Genomic DNA, 18,016 nt, shown 5'->3' with positions numbered 1-18,016 from the left:
TGAGTTTTTAATCTGAGTTTGAAAATTCTGTGATTTCCAGACTGTATTTTGGATCCAAATAGCCATCTGGCCATATCTCTGTTATATAATGATAGAAAAGATTAAGCCAATGTAAGTAAAACAGATGGTAAAAGGTGCCTGCTGACCAAACAGGAGCAGTGGGACTCAACTTGGATAGGTCAGCCTATCTGCAATAGATAATCTCAATTGTCATTGCTCATATCTACTGCTTTTGATGTTACTCTATGTCATTTTTATGACACACACACACACATATATATAGTTATTTATATTATATATTACAACTTTCTTGGAATCCCTTATATAATATAGTGGATATATTGAAATATTTAGTTTATGTGTTTGTGTAGTGTTTATATATGTCACCCTCCTACTTAAGAAATTATTGTCATTGAGTTATTTTACTTTAAATTAAACATGCATCCTTTTGAAAAGATACAAGAGCATTAGTTGACATAAATACAATTTGTCTTCTAATTTATGAAAGCATAATGATATTGCATTATTGTTATAAAGTTAATCAAGACTTTAATGGGACAGCTATGTTACTATTGAGTGGTTGTTTTTTTTTTCTTATACTATAATGCATGCCTTCAACAAGCTGATTATGCAGTGTAGCAATGAATTCTCTAATTAGAAAGTTATTACTACATCTGTAATGGGCAAGAATTCCAGCTTTGTAACTTGCATTTTTAAGATGCTTTCGTATAGAAAATAGAAATAAAAAATTTTAAAAACACACATCAATAGTTACAGCAGGATGTTTAATCTATAGGCACTTGGTCTGGTTAATTTTCCATTCTTTTTCATCTGATGATGCACATATCCATGTATGCAAAGTAAACACAGGATAACTTAAAAACTGTGACTTGATAATTTCTCAAATATGTTTTGCGTAGATGTGAGCAGCTTGTGCCAAGGCAGGACTGAGAAAATTTGTCAGGTTTGGTTCGTACAAGAATGCAATTTCTTACAGATTCTTATTTTATTTTGACTTTGAATTTCACTTGACAATTGAAATCATATTTTCTTTCAGAGCAAAAGCAGAAAAGGCCATATGATTATTTTGAAACAAAAATATGTTGAATATTAGGAAGTCCAAGTATTAACCCTATTAAAAATTAGTTGCCTTTTCTTTTTCTGCTTTACCTTTAATTGGAATGTTACTTGAATCCTGATTATCAGCAAACAATTTATCTTCTTATTAAATAAGTAATGAGTAATTTCTTCAACCAGAAACTGAATCCATGTAACTTTACTTATAACCTGAAACTTCTAGTCTCAAAACTGCTCGTATGACCATTTTGTCCAGGCTCTAGCACCATGAAAACCATGATGTGAGGCTCCCTCTTTCAAGACTTTATGATTTATCATCAGCATTACATAAAAACTGAAATGTTTCACTCAGACCTGCATCTCTGTGACCTCAAGACTGCCAGTTCTGAACCTAGTCTGAAGATCACTGGTCTGAGATCCAGTCTCTTCACTTTTTCTAATTTTCATTAAATTATCATTTAACGCAAAATGCATAAAAATATCATAGAACAAAAAAAAAAAGGACTATCAAAGCATGCCTTTTTTGCAGCTTAGTGATTGAAAATTAAGATGCTGATTCTTCATCTTTCCACTGACTGCAAAACCATGGAAAGGCCTCAGATGTCCAGCAAACATATAGGGTAAAACTAAAAAAGCCTTCCATAGGTAGACTGAGAGTGTAACCCTGATGAAAGCTAGGAATCAGCAGGTAGTTTGTGAAACACCAACCTAAAGGAACTTGGAGCATTTTCGCACAGTGAGTGCCTTTAGTTGAGTTATTGGTTGGACTCTTGAACCCCCTTCCAAACAAAAGAATAGCTCTATAGGACTTACCAAAGAGGGATGCAGTTCAAGGAAGTTCCTAGTTAAGATGCTCAGTATTTACTGAGTGTGTGAAAACATGGAAAAGCTTGTCAGGTTCTGGTACTAAAGAAGAGCTGATACCTGTAGTGGAATATAGAAATAAGTAGGTACCTAAAATGTCCTTTTTATTATTATTATTTTATTTTTCTATAGGGTTATGTCCTTACACAAGTATTTTATTGGTGTTAAACCTTTCATCACCTTCTGTTGCTCAGCAGCTGGTACAAGCCTCTTCTCCCAGGAATAGAGGTGTAAAGAAAGGTAGTCACTTGGAATATAGATGCATTTGACTGAACCACAACTTTGTACCTGTGATATGAATTATAAAGAAATACCCTGCTCATTAGAAAATTTTAATATAAAAATATTATTTAATTTTTATTTATTGCTTATTTCCATTCTATACCTTGTGGAAGGAAATTAAACAAGGAAGTTATCACAAAAAATCAAAACTTCTGTCATATTTCAGAGTTTGTGACCCCACTTTATTCAGTTATGTGAAGAATTTCATACCCAGAGCTCCTAAAGCTTCATTCTCTTCTCAGGTATTTAGGCAATTTACACACACTGAAGGCATTTCAAACGAATTTTTATGGATTAAAATGTAACTCAAAGGGACCAAGTACCAAGAACTACAACAGAGGTTCATACCATGCACAGATATTCTAAAACTGACTAGAGAATCATGAAAGTACACCTGAGATAAAAAAGGTGATGCTGAAGAGCATTCAGAGTGTTACATTTTCCTTTCTGGGAAATGGATTCCCTAAAATATTGGATAGCCTCCACTAAAACAGCAGAGGAATCAATCTAGGAAATTACAGAACAGCAAGTTTAAATTCAATAGCTAGTAAATTGCTAGAACATTTATTAAAGCAGTCAGTGTGTAAGCACCTTGAGGAAAGTAAGGTGATAAAACGTAGCCACCATATAGTAGCAGCAGAGAAATCATGCCAACTTAACTATGTCTTACTTTTATAAGCCTTACTAAATTAAGGAAATGTTGGCAACACACAGTAGATCTCAAGCTAAAATTCTGTGCAGTATTCTCACACCATGAGAATTACCATTCTCACATGACAATTAAAACACAAGGAGGTTGAAATACTGCATTATGAACATACAACCCACATTAAGATTGACATAAACAGATAATGATTACACTTTATTCCTAGATGGGAGGACTACCAATGGAATCATTTTGTCATATATTTCTTTTTTTTTAAGTTTTCCTCATTATTGACTGGTAAGTGAAGAGCCTCTGTATTTGTATTCAAAGGGAAATGTTTTTGTACATGCAATCATTTTCTGGTTTTTTCAGCTAAAAAAACCCCGCAAAATTTATTTAATCTTTATCTCCATTTTCCACTCACTTGGAAGAGAAGTAAGTATAATTCACATTTTACAGAGAACAGAGGAAAAATCAGCTCATGAACCATATTGCAATATTGCTAACACAAGGATGAGACAGTTTCCCAGCTCACTATTGTTGTCTACATCAAGTACAATGGACTGTATTCACATGGACTTAAATCAGAGCTTATAAATAAAAGTCTCTCATCCCCACTTATGACTGTCTGTGAATCTGAGAGGTCTTTAAGTTTTAATAAATGGAGGTAAAGGATGTATATTCCTTGCATACCGTGGAACTGATAAAATACACGGTTTTGTGTTGCACAACTGCTGTTTTTCAGAAAAAAAAGTTCCTAGAAACAAGAATTTACAGAGGAGACAATCCAGATTTCTACCTGAGAAGATTTCTTCAGTTCTGCATATTCCAGGCCTGAGTTGAGCCCTTTTTTTCATGTCTGTTCTTTTACACTTAAATTCTGGGCACTTTATTCAGTTGAGAAGCTTATAATTCAATCTTAGCATTGTTCAAGTCTGAAAAATGATCCCATCAAAACACTAAAAAACATGATGCAGAAACACACATTGTACGAGGTAAAATCTAGCAGAAAATGGAGAAGATCTGTCCCAAGTGGGAGGTAATTAGGTTAGGTAGAATGCAGCCTTCTCTTCACCTGCTGCTTTGTGCTACATTTACCAGAAGGCATATTAGTTTTCATATAGTTTCAGGCCTGACCTGTCTCTGTGTTAAATTCAAATTTCACTGAAGTTCAATTTCAGACAGTAAATCACTGCAGGATGAAGGAGTCAAGAAAAACTCAGCAAAAAGCACTGGGGTTTTGTGTATTTATCTCTCCCAACTCTCTCAAATAAAACACCTATGAGTACACATTCAGAAGTAGCATGGGCCACTAATCTAGGCAAGAAATTACACTAAGATTCTTAAACAATAAAATCCCTTCTCATTCAAGGAAGTATAATATAATGATTGCTTGGAAATAGAGCCCTCAGATAGATATTCACATTCAGTGACTGAGATATGGATGTATACAACCTCATTTTCTCACACTTGCACTCTGCTGTTGAGTTTGCACTTTGCTGTTGAGAGGCTAGTAATACCACCTGAGACGTTCCAGATCTTCCATCTGGCCCATGCCTACCCCAGCAGAAGGAAACTGGCTCTTCTAAGACCGTGTGTCAGATCTCTGAACTGTTGTGGCATCCAAATGAATCAAGCCAGATTTATCTTTATATATTTATGTATAGTTCACCTATGCTCCAAGGAAATAAATAGGCACTCTAGGGTACAATCTACCTCTTCTCAGTTAAATATCTAAATATGTCAGACAAATCATACTTCAGTATTTCCTATTTCTTCTATCTCTCACTTGGAACTTATTTTGATCACATTCCTCAGAGCTTCATAGCAGCACTTTTAACGTAGTATTTTTGACTCACCTTTGCCTCAGAAAATGTGAAGTTTGCTGCAGGCTATAATACATTTGTTTTCTGAACTGACAGTTTAGAAATACTCACTTTCCAGAGCTGGTTTGGGCATCCATCCAACAGTGTGTCACGCGGTATAGAAGTACCTGACCTGCTGAAGATATTTTGTATTCAGATCATTTAATCACATTTTGTTTTAAGTAAATTAGCCCACTGGTCCCTCACATGTTATATCCATTACCTAGATTCATCTTGCAATGTTAGTGCTGTTAAATTGCCAGTAGCTGCTCTTATTCTCTTTGAGGTTATTAGGACTTAGACAGCAATTAAGCAACATGTCGACTGCACTAGTGTTTCAACATACAGTATAAGAGCTTAAAAGAAGATTGAATAGTAGCTTCTGACTAACAGAGCATGTGGCTACATATTGTGTTGTAGAAGCCAGCATATGAAATCATTTTCCCAGGACAATATAGTAAATAAGTTAAAATATGACTTGACAGAACTTCAGAGGATGTACCGCAAACATTCTGTCCTGAATTTTGCAATGAAAATTGATTCATTAGCAATTAGGACTAGAATTTGTACCATTTGCATGTCTACTCAGGTAAAGCTCATTCTCTTTCATCTCTTCAGGTGATACAATTATTGCATCAAAGGCAGGATGATGCATTAGGAGATGTTCTGGCCAATCTGTGGGAAAGAGCACTCTGCAGCTGTGTATTTATCATGTAAATACAGCACATTTGCAAATGCTCCACAATTGACTTTACAGAAATATTTCATCAGTGATTTCAAGGGTGTATGTTTGTTCACCATGAACCCTTATTAACTGTGTGCAAAAAGTGATTGTAAATTCAGGCTGTATTTGATCATATGTGCTCTGGTAATTTTGACCCACAGAAGGCCCATTGTTGCTTATCAGATAAAGGAAATATCTTTGGGTTTTAACTTTTAACTGCCAGTATAAAATTTGTAATTCAATAATCAAAGAAGAAATGCAAAACATTAGTCTTGATTGTGAGAAAACAAAACAAATTTAATATGTTCAGTAAATGCTTTACAGGTCCATCAGCTCTTCCATTATTTTAGTCATGTGATAGCTAATAATAGTGTGGTTCAGTTGCTTAAACACAAGCGCTCTGTGAGATCACTAGAGTGTCCTACCTCAATTTTAGCTGCTGCTTTGGAGGTTCTCTGCAGGTAGTGTCATATCTGCCAGTTCTGTGTGGATTTTTATTAGAAAAAAAAAAGGACTTTTTGATTAATATGTCTATTAGATAATTTAAAGCAATAAAAGGGGAGTACATCTACTCATAAAAATGCTGACATAGATATAGTTTGCTATTAAGCTTCATAGTTCATTATTAACTATCATATCTAGAATGCTCTTGAAAGACAATAAACTTTATAATACGAAATTTTTACTTTATTCATGTATTAACAAGTTTTTCAATAATACGTATTTGTCCAACTTACAATAGTATTACATTTGTGGTATTGTGAGTGCAGGTTGGATTTTGACAATACCTTCAAGATAATAAGATGAAAATAACTTGAAGAATATTAATTTGGCCTAATAATATCTCTGGCATAGAAATATATTAGGTGTTTCCCTGTTTAAAAAGAGTCATTAAGGAATCTCTCACTCATGAGAAGAGATTAATCTCACCTAAATTAAGACATCTGAAATTTAAGTGTGTAGCTTAAGCAGGCTTTCCTGGCTCTCTCTGCAGTCAGTGGAGAGCCATTCTTCTTACTTGTGTTAAAAGCAAATTTGTGATCTGGAGGACCTCATTTCTCTCTGTGCTTAGAGAGATTCTAGATGATCTTGAACAGGCAGGGAGGCATCTGATCCCAGTAGCAGAGAATCTGATTGTTCTGTACTGCTGGGGCATGGGACACTTCTTTGAATTGGTGGAGATCCTTTTCCATGCTCATCACAGGCCTGTGTCAGGAAAGAGGTGCTTTCTTCATGTAGCTGAGCTTGGTAACCAAACATTCCCCTCTTTGTTCTCCTTCTTTCCAACACATCATTGCCAAGGAGTTCCATGTGGCTGTGGCACACTCCATAAGAAGTTCTGCCGTGTGGTTTGTATACACTAGACTTCATCTGCATTTATAAGGGGATTGCTCATTCTTTGAATTCTTATAGAGTACCTCCGGCATAGCTAATTCTCTCAGGAGCTGGATACTTTGCTCCTTGGTGTTCCATGCATCTCGGTTCAATGATAAACCATCCTTGAGAAAATACCTTTCCCTCCTTCTTAACAGGAGTTGCCTCTGGAGGCTTTTCCTAATCTCCTTGTCAATGCCTGCATAGGGGGATGGGGATCCCAACTGCTTGGCTTCACTACCATAAAAGGCTCTTTCCCTATTTAGCCTCCTTTGTTTAAATGTGGAGACCAAAATACTTCTGATGGTAGTACATAGAATGACAACCTAGCTACTTGATGGCAGTGCCCATTTAGACCTCTTGCTTTTGCAGCTAAGTGCTTCTCTTAAAAAAGCTAAATTAGTGAGAGGTGAAGCATAGTTTTTCTTCTATTTGCTAAGTACTTAATGCTTAAAGGTCTCAACAATTATCCACAGGCTCTTCTCTCTCAGAAACCTGACATGCTAACACATCCTTTATAATAGAGCAGTTCCACAAAACCAGTCTTTTCCTGAAAATTAAGACTATTGATGTATACCCAAATATCCCTTCACACTCAGAAGAAGGTTGAGAATTGAGTAAGCATGATGCTTCATACAGAATCTCTCATTATTAATAAGTGCAAAATATATGACTAGGTTATTTCTCTCTTCTTTAAGATATAAGCCTACATAAACAACCGTCTATTATTTTGCTGTTGAGCTTCATCCTTGTAGCCTACCCTTATTACCTCAAAATGGTTTCTAGTTACAAATAAAACACCTCTTGGGCCGTAAATATAAAAAAGTGCAAAGCGTAGCCCGCACCTTCTGTAAGTTAGATGCAGGAGAGTGTTGGATACTTGTTAATATCTACTGTCTGGTTCACGGCTTTGGTGTTCACTTTGGATAACACAAGCTCCTTCTGTGGAATAAGCATCTTTTCAAAGAACCAACCATGTTTCAAGAGCCATGGAGTTATCTGCTCGTCACATGCTGTAGGGATTGCAGCCCTGAGATAGCCACACGCTGAGTGCACTGCTACACAGGTAACACATACCATTATTTAAAATTCTCTGCCGCAAGCAAGCAAGACACAATAACTACGGACAAACATGAGACCCTATTCCACATGTACAGTAAAAGACAAATTATTTAGAGATTAAAAGTAGAGCTAAAACCGCATCCTCCAGCACTGGTGCAGTACAGTTCAAATAAAAAGGGAAAAGGAACTTAAACTGTCTGCCTGGGGAAAACATTCTCATTTGAGGGATCAGTAGAGGACTGAAGCTCCTATCCTGAAAATTGTATCAGGATGTAGTCAATAATTATATTATTGATGAGAAAAAGATAGCACTTTTATGGAGTGCAGCAAGAGTTGAACCTAAATATTGTTGCATATCTTCTGTTTCACAAAAACACAGTCCTAAATCAATGCTGAAATTGCAGAAATTCTACAAATTTACCTTACTTCAGAAGTTGATAGTGATTGTAGAATGTTTACAGACAGGTTAAAGAAAGCAGAACCAAAAATCCAGCCATTAATAAGTTGCTGAATTAAAGAAAAACATTTGCAGCAGACAAGTGTTTTCAGAGAAAAGTTAAGGTACAATTCTTAAGTCTGAAGAGATATATAATACATAGCATGCAGAATTAAGAAAGCACAAATAATCTACTGAATGTTTATGCTTTCATTAAATATATATTTGATATGACTGTTTTCATTTGGAGTGCTACTGAAAATGGCAAGGGGTCACAACACTATCAGAAAATCTGTTTAACAACAAATACACTAGGAGAAGAGTAAGGAGTACAGTGTAGGGAACATTACAGATTGTATATTTTTATTATGAAACACAGTCTCACAGTGCCAATTATTGTTGGTTCAAGGACAAACACTGTGCAAAGAAACTGGGACACACACAGAAAAGATGTACAGGTCAGTGCAAAAAGTACCTCATGGGGACAATACCTGAGAATTCCAGAATCATCATCTTGCAGACGACAGCACAGAGTCCATGGAGAATACCTTAACATCTCCACAGCTGTTTAATTTAGAAGTTATTATTTGAATTCCTTTGCAAGTGAAAGCAATGCAATATAAATTTGAGCTTTATCCAGAATCCTCTGCTTCTTATAATCTCTTGGCAGGTTTGTCAGAGGCTACTTAAGAAGGTGAAATTGCAGAAAACTTCAGTGTTTCTAAAACATATACTATGAAACCCCTCACTCCCCTGAGTGTTATACTGGTGAAGGTAACATATAACTGTAAACAACATATGTTAAATCCTTATGTTGTGAAACGAGGAGGTCATGCATTATTTGGTGCAGGATGTCTGAGAAAGATTCAGTTGGACTGGCAAAGTGTAATGTGTTTGCAGGTTTGAAAATAACTATGGACTCCAGCCCAAAACAAAAATAACTCTTCTCAGTGTTTAGACAATGAAAACTGTCTTTAAAATGGTATCAGAATCCCAGACATCATCAAGACAAATCAGCATAATGTAATTGGGACAAAAAGGCAAACAGAATAGGTTGGATGTGTTAAGCAAAGTTCCAAGAGCAATAGAAAAATATTAATGGCATCATTCAAGTCAATCTTGATGTCTCTTTATTCTATAAAGTCTCTGTGGATTTACTTCTTCTTTTTTCTGATTAAAAAATGGTAAGTTGTCTGTGTGCCTGGCTCCATCTATAATTTAAAAATTACACCATTTCTATTAATCCGAATGAAGTCATATTGTATGCATAACATATATTGCTGTTATCAGAACCATTGTTGAACTGGAGCTCAGAAAATTTATTTTTCATCTTTTTGATTTGCATTTCCAGTTCGTAAAACAAAATGTTGTTTTCCAATTTTCCGTCAATTATATCCAGGATTTCCTACAGGTTAACTAAATCATCTCAAATTGCAATCACAGACAAATTAATATAATCTAAGAATTTTTCACTCCTCAGAAACCAGTTATTTCCCTTTTCTCTGAAGTGTATTAATTGATCCAATAGATAATCTTGGCTTATTTCAGTGCAAAGCCAAGCACAGTGGCTTAGATCATCACCAGAGCATCACAGAGTCAGTGAATAATGGTAGTTTAATTAATCTTATAACTCTTTCCCTTTTCGAAGCTGCTCTGGCACATGAAGGTATGAAGGCTTTGCTGATAAAGTCACATCAGGAGGAGGGAGATGGTATTTTCTTTCCTTGTATGGATGTGGTTTCAGAATAGTAACTTACAGGAAATTTTACAGCATACATGGAGGACTTTCAGTTAAAGCTGAACAAACCCATTTACTCCACATTTGCACTATTAACATCAATAGTAAATTGCATTTCACTCATCAGTCATGAAGACTTGCTTTTGAATGGCTAATATACTTCTTCTTCCTTGTAAGTCATTATCCATAGAGAAATTACTTTTTCAATGGAACTTTGTGATCTTCCTCAAATGGCAGTTCCTGTGGCAGATGGGAAAAAAACGTCCTCCAGTGAGGATGTACAAACTAGCTAAGACTGCCAGCATATTATGTATCATGATAGAAATGCTGTAGTGGTGGGCTTGTCATTTTTGTGTGAGACTTTATATGGATGTTTCAGATGTAAGAATTAGATTTGTTCAGGGGATGTACTGACGGCTTCACAGAAACTTACCTGTTTTCTATTACTGCAGCCATTTAGGACTCTACTAGACCAATAATATGTGCAAATAAGTTTTGCTTACTTCAAACCTGTGACTGTGTACTGCTAGTATTGATAGAGCTGTCTTCCTGTCTTCATTTTGAGAAAAAGGAAAAGAACTGTTGTCCTTGTTTCACAGTCAGATAAGATAAGCCATAGTGGTCTCATGGTCTTGGACTAGACCTAGTCTTACTCTTTTAGCCTAGTATTCCATTCCTCTCACTGTTGAGGCTTCCTAGGTTGTAGAGCTATCTATGGATGCTGTCTAATCAAGTTCTCAAAATTTATTCTTTGTGGAAGCTGACTGAAAACTCCTAACAGTAGCAGCAACAATACCTAGTGAAATAGACCCATGTCTCACCTAATATAAATTTTGGATACAAGCAGTGTGAATATATGATCATGGGATGCAAGTGTTTCTTTCAGGTTCCTTAGCCCAGAAGTTGACACAAAAGCAGAATAAGAGACAGGAAAAAAGTCTGTGTGCACTGGGAAACAAACTGCTTTTTGAATCATGCAACCAGCTTTCAAGACTATCTTCTAAACATGTTTTGCCAATGGCTATTACATTTTTGTCTGGCATAGATTTTAGATACATTGCAAAGATTAATTTATCCCTTGTGTGGGAAAGGTACGGTATGAATATATAAAGGAAAATAAATTTTTCTTAATCATAGCATGAAATGCTGTGAAAGTTTAAAAACTAAGGTGACAGCCTCTGTGAGTCTGTTCTTCTACTAAATAAAACCTACATACTTTTAATCATATGATAATTAATTTTTGTAGTTGAATTGCCATGATTCTCACAGTATTAGCTGAAAAAGTCTTACTTTTTTAACTGAGATCAGCAAACCTGATTTTCTTGTAATTGTGCTGCACTTACTGTGCAATTACATCATAAATAAGTTATGAATAAAAAATACTGGAAAGTTTCTTTGTAATTTATTTAATCCAAATCTGGGTCATGAGAGAGTGACAGGATTCAGAGCATCTCAAGGATTATCAGATTTTGCAACTATGCTAAGAGTGGGATGTAATTGAGCTCTAAATGTGAAGTTATTACGTATTAGAAATATTGTAATTGTAATTTAAAAGATGCTGACAATAAAAAAACCATCCAAATGTTTTTTATATAAAGGCAGTATAAACTTTCTGTGTTTTAGTAACTGTAACAAATATTTTTACAGTTAAATCCCATGTGAATTTAGGATAGTTGCCCCTTAAGATTTTGAGGTGAGATATTATAAGAAATGCATGGTTAAAAAGTTAACCATACTCTTTCCTTAACCCTACCGCTCTTTCCTTGATCAAATTTCTATGTACGTCTCTTCAAAAACACAAAACAACCAAAACCAAAGCAAATAAATGAGCCAAACAAACAGCAATGTGATGCATGCTTATCTCTAAATACAGCATGATACAATTAAAAGATACCAACATGATTAAAGATAAACTCAAAAGTTATTTTCTCAGTTCAGGTTTGGATGGAACAAAACATTCCTTAAATGCTCCTCTGCTTAGTTCAAGATTTTTTCTAACAGAAGGATTGGTTAACTGGTGTCAAGCAAATGTGATAACTATCCTAGTGAAAAAGCCTTGATGGACATACTGCAGACTTTTGTGATGGCTTCTAACTTAAACCGTGGTCATTCTTAATTTCCTTGACTCCTAACAGAATCCAGGCATTTTTAGTTACTTGGACATTTATAAGCACACTCCAAATAAATGAAATTCACTTAATCTAATTTGAAATATTTACTCACATAGTCTAGTAAAGCTAAAGTAATCATCTTGATTTCCCTTTCCAGTTCAATGGAAAGAAAAAAGGGTTCAAAAGTATCACCTATTCTACAAACCCATTCAGAGTTTAGATCCGTTGTCCTTTGGGTGTTTTTCTCCATATTATGTGTGGGTGAGTTGATTCATCTTGGGAAACTAGCAACAGCCCTACAGATACTGAATTTAATATGAAATGAATCCCTACTTTTTTCTCAAGCGCACTCTTCTGAGTCCAACTTTAGCTAATATTGGTCCTTTAGACATACACACAGAAAAACAAATTCATATACCTTCTAGATGGTCCCTGAAACAGTTTATTCACTATAACAGAGCACTTGGGCAGATCAAGTTGCTGTACTGTGCTGCCCAGGATTTTTCTCTGTAGTTCAAGGTGTTTCCTCTGAGTTAGAGAATTTCACTTCTATGTACCATAAATTCTTCTAAACACTCACTTCCATCACTGTGTTCAGGCCAATTTTCTGACCTGGGTTTATCTTTGTTTTAAAGACAGTCACCTCATGTGATAATTTTTGGGTTCCCTCCTACACATTTTCTCTGCTTAGGTTCCAGTTCAGTAGGTGCCATCCTTGACTTTTAAGGTACATTTAGCCTTTTCTCTTTATTTTATGTACTTATAATAAATCCCACTGAAATCAAAGGTATGACTTTTTGAATATGATACCACGAATGAGGGTAACAGAATCTGTCCTACAGTAAAATTTCTCAAAGAAATCTTTGAGGTTTTCTGTAGCACTTTAAAAACAAAATATTGAACATAATGTATAATAATGTAAATTCCATCAAACACTGTGTCATTAACATTTAGCAATCTTGTTTATTCAAGTCAATCCATCTATATATACAAATCTGATATTTGCCTTTTTAAAAATTTAACATGCCTAAGTGCCCATAAATCAGTTATGACAATCATTGTTAAAGCAATCAATAGTAAGGAATATGCATTAATTCAAATAATATTGATAGCCACATGAACCTGCATCAGTCTTCTGTGAAATAAGAAAAATGATACATGTTTTTAAAATCAATATTTTCCTTTTTATGTCATTCATTTGAAGAGTATCAATAATACATTACTTTATACCTTATGTGTCAGTAGCCTTACTTCTAAATGTAGAGATATCTTGGAAAACTATTGAAGTGAGGCAAAAGAAAAAAATTATCAAAGCAATGACCTGCTAAAAAGCTTACATTCATCCATTGTATTGTGGGTATTCATCTGAACTAAAATATGTATGGGCAGCATTACTGGTTGGATATATTATTTATGACTCAGACCACGATAACAGATGCTTGTATACCACATTTGTCCTGGAGTTAAAGAGCAAGAGGAACAGTAAGATGACTCAGTATTGCCTTTATCTATCTTCAGACATTAGAACCATGAAGTTTGGCAGGTGTGCAGACCAGAGTGGAAATACAAGATGTGGAATTACAACATCCATTCATCACAAAAGAAACATTTTAATTGGTTATATGTGGAAAATATCTACTTGACAGTCAGTTTCTCACTTTTCACATAAGTGCTTTGCTGCTTGGATGCCTAATCTTGTTTAGTATAGGGAAAGTAATTTGACATGAAAGTACCTAGATGGCTGCCGAAAATTAATTGCCAATTAAAAAAGAAAAATGTTTGTGCTACTCTATAAACAAGCCAACATATAAACCTTTCAGTCTTGTAGCTTTATTTATGTCTTTGTAGATCTGGTTTCAAGCTATTTGCATACAATTTACAAATTCATATTATAATTCTCCAGTATATTTATGATTTTATAGTTGTATATATTTTACCTCTATGAAAAATATTTATTTCTTTATGCTTCTGTTGCTTATTATTTAACAAAAACATTTCATTACATTTGATAGTTTATGTCTCTTCCTTAGAATAAGGCATTTTTATTTGTAGGGCTCAGAAAGAGAGGTTTATTTTTCCCCCACATTAAAACAAAAAAGCCAAACCTCAAAACGATGAACTCCTGTCTCTTACTTCCCATAGCGTCCTCAGTTTTCTTTCAAGCAAGGATGAATACCCCAATGATTCAAAGTATAAAGGTTAATCTGAGTGGAAAATGAAGGCTTTAACAGGATTGTAAAGCTTAAGGACCCCTTTCAGCACTAAAGAGACTTTTGAAAGTGGCTGAGCCTTAGAAATTTCACGAGTACCATGGAATGGCCCGCTTAGATCCCAAATACAATTCAAATGGCACAGCTGGCTGAATCATGAGTAGAAATGGATATTGACTTCCATTTTCTTCCTTCTTCTCCTCCCAAAATTAATTTTCGACATATTGGGTAGATTGTGTGAATCAATGTTATGTCCACATAAATGTTAGCAATTATGTGTAGAATAGATCACCAAATAGCATAGTTAAAGAAATAATAGAAAATTAAAAGAATTTCAAATCTCTTATTATTTTTAAACTGTAACATAAGCATAACTCTTTTAAAATTTAAAAGTTCTTTCTGTTTTTTGGCTTTTGGTTTGGTTAGTTTTGGGTTTTTTGTTTGTTTTTAAAATTGAAATGTATTTCCAGTGAGAGAAATTCAGCCACTTTACCTTACATTAATAAATTGGAACTATCCATGGCTGTTCAAAGCTATTGCTCCTTAAATTAACCTTTTTATTCAGTCTTCATGTCCTCATGAGTGAGACAAGTCATTTGATAAAGCCAATCCAAAAGCCAGATTTTAATGAGGGAGGGAAAAAATCCTCAAATCAACCAGACCAAACCAGAACAAAACAATACAGAACAGAACAAAACCCATACCCACAAATTTTTGAAGAACAAGTTTTGACAATTTTAAATCCCAGAAAAATATGAGTCCAAGGTGCTTGACCTACAGATTTAACCAGCATGGAAGCCTGACTGCAAATACTTTAGGAATATTTTTTTCAAGATAAAATTATACAGCAGGAAATTCCTATGCACACTTAAACATTGCTGTTTTCTCACAAAACCTATGATCCCATGTGAAAATCAATAGTGTGGAGATAATGTCAGGGTCACTTATTATGACTGTGCCAAACAGCTCTGTAATCCTCAAAAACCAGACACCTACAATAGTCACCACTCAAAGCATGAATTAACAAACAGTGACCTGTCTAATTTTTCTTTTCTCTTTCGATTAGAATTTTAAGAATAAAAATAAGAAGTCATATGTAGATTTCATTCAATGCAAATTTTACTGGAGAAGAAAGCTAGTAAAGAATATTAATGTTACAATTTTAATTCAAAATAAAAATAATATATAATATTTCATTACATTTGATATTTTTAAGTATTTGTTGATATTATGCCCATTTTGTCATTCTTATTTGTAGTCCTTTAAAAGATAGGTATCATAAAGATTACAGAATGGCCTGTCAGTGTGAAAAGTTATCAAAAACCTCAAAGAAGTGTGTTCAAGTCAGTTCTCAGAACTTAAGAAATATTCAAATTGGAATGCATTTACCATTAGTAAGGCTTCCAAAATATTTTCATTTAAAATTAAATATTTTATTAATACTAACTAATTATCCTACCTTGGTTTTCTTTAAAACACATCATATAAGTAATTCTCAATACAGGTTTTGAATCACTCACAGTTCTATAATATGGATCTCACAGAAAATATTGGGCAATAGTGTTTCTGTCTTCCTTTTCTAATATGTGGTAACAGAGAAACAAGTAAAATTGAAAAGTTAATAAAATCTTGAATCATTAGATACACAGAAATAATTAAAGAAAAAGAGACCTGCACAATCTTCAATAGGTGACTGCTTTGGTCTATGAGCAGGGGTTAAGTGCAGTCACATTTCGGTGCAATATTCCATTACCTTAGGTATTTGCACCCCAAATTTTTATTTGACTCCTCCAGTTGACTCTAAAAAACATTAGAAATTTTACATTTTTCCCTCTTTAAATTAAATACAATAAAGTATGGGCTGCTGTTTTTACCATCCCACATGAATCACAAGACAGTCACATTACTTATCACAAGACACGTAGAAAAAGACGTGGGATATCCAGAAGTGAAACACAAATTCCATGTTCCTTCATTTCAGGTATCTACTGTAGTGTTTTGGTGATTCCTATCACTAAAATCAACAGGATAACCAGGTAGCCATAGATGTAAGCAGGAATGGCTTTTGAAAGAGATTTATCTTCTCCGTAATAATCCTCACAGCTGAGGGCATTTTTAAGTTGATTTGCTATCTTGTGGTCTTTTTGGCTTCCTTATTTCTGTGAGGAGTTCTATCAAACATTGTAATAAAAACAGTCAAACATAAAGTATCTACCCCTTACATTCTTAAGAGATTACTGCAGTCTGTGCTTTTGGACACAGATCTAGACACAAGATTTAGACTTAATTATTTTTGCTTCCCTCTAGCAACGGAGACATATATCCTGAAAAGCTCCAATTACTTCAAATAAACACCAGAATTCTCTCAGCTATGTAGGTCACTCTTCACTTGCTCTTAACTAACTATAAAAAGCACTTCAAAGTCCTCTGTGACTGACCTGCTTAAGATATCCTGCCTTCCTGTGGCCCATAATACTGTGTTAGGTTGCTTCCCACTGGAACAATAGCATAGCATATTGCAAAGGAAATCTTGTGAGAGTAGTGAATCTCTTCATAAAGGGGAATTCAGGGATAAAGCTCACCTGTGGATTCATTTTCCCACTAACAAATTTTCAGTTTTCATCTCAAAGCTTTTTTCTTATGTTTTGCTTTGGAAATAACAACCCAGCCATAACAAAAAAATAACAACCTGCACCTATGCAAACAAATGAACAAGTGAAAAAACAAACAAATCCTGTCAATATGGTAAACACAGTCCTTTCCTAGGATAGGAAAAAAGCAGGAAAAAAATTTATTTGCATGAAAGTACTTAATAGATATATTGACAGAAATTAACATACACCATTGTACTGAAAATGCAAAATGAACATTAGTTATATAAATAATTTACAAAATCATAGGCTAAACTTATTTGTTGATCACACAGAAGTAGTTGTTCTTGTGAAATCTCCATTAAGTTATCTTTTCCCAAACATAATGTGAGAAAATAACTGCAAGCAGCATCTAATACATCCATTTCTATTTCTGACTGAAAACAGAAATTTTAAAAGCAGGTTCCATTTTTTAATCAATTGTTAGTATTTGGTTTTCTCAAAAATCTCCTTGCTCATTATAAGTTTGGAGCTGAGCCACAGTCTAGCAGTTTTATTCTCACCTTCTTGTCCTACACCCCAGGTACTTTTATAATTCTCCATGAACAGGGTTGGGTAGTTCAGTACTTGTCTATATTGGTTATATAGTTATATTCTTAAAAAACATTAATCAGTTAAGGACAGCTTTCAGTTTTAAGTGTTTGGTGATCAAATTCCTTAGACATAGTAGTGATACAAGACATACAATCAAACCAGCATAAGCTTCACACTTACTGTAATGTCTGTGAAAGAATGTTCCACTGAAGAAATTATTTTTTCAGTAGTGTCAAATCAAAATTGGCCAACAGTACCACTTCATGTTTCAGCCTCCTGTGGTTCTTGTCATATCACATACTGAAAACCAAGATAAGTAACTCAGCAGTCATCACTGTATTCAACCTTTCAAAGAAAACAAAATATCCAATGTAGATAAAGCAATGCATACAAATTTTCACAGATATTTAGACTTGAAAAATACAACCAATTATCAATCAAT

The 18,016-nt window shown here is 34.5% G+C and overlaps 1 long non-coding RNA gene across 1 annotated transcript; it reads right to left on the bottom strand.

The window, feature by feature from the left end:
* Positions 1–1,969: 1,969 nt before the first annotated feature.
* Positions 1,970–4,859, bottom strand: LOC135452429 (uncharacterized). The gene is made up of 3 exons (XR_010441615.1): positions 4,807–4,859; positions 2,122–2,229; positions 1,970–2,001 (listed from the first exon to the last, which is right to left on the bottom strand). It is a non-coding gene; the product is annotated as an uncharacterized LOC135452429 (long non-coding RNA).
* Between the last annotated feature and the right edge of the window lie 13,157 nt (positions 4,860–18,016).

This window comes from Zonotrichia leucophrys, chromosome 1, assembly GCF_028769735.1.
Source record: "Zonotrichia leucophrys gambelii isolate GWCS_2022_RI chromosome 1, RI_Zleu_2.0, whole genome shotgun sequence".
NCBI classification, from domain to species: domain Eukaryota; kingdom Metazoa; phylum Chordata; class Aves; order Passeriformes; family Passerellidae; genus Zonotrichia; species Zonotrichia leucophrys.
This window is presented reverse-complemented; position numbering and strand designations above follow the sequence as displayed.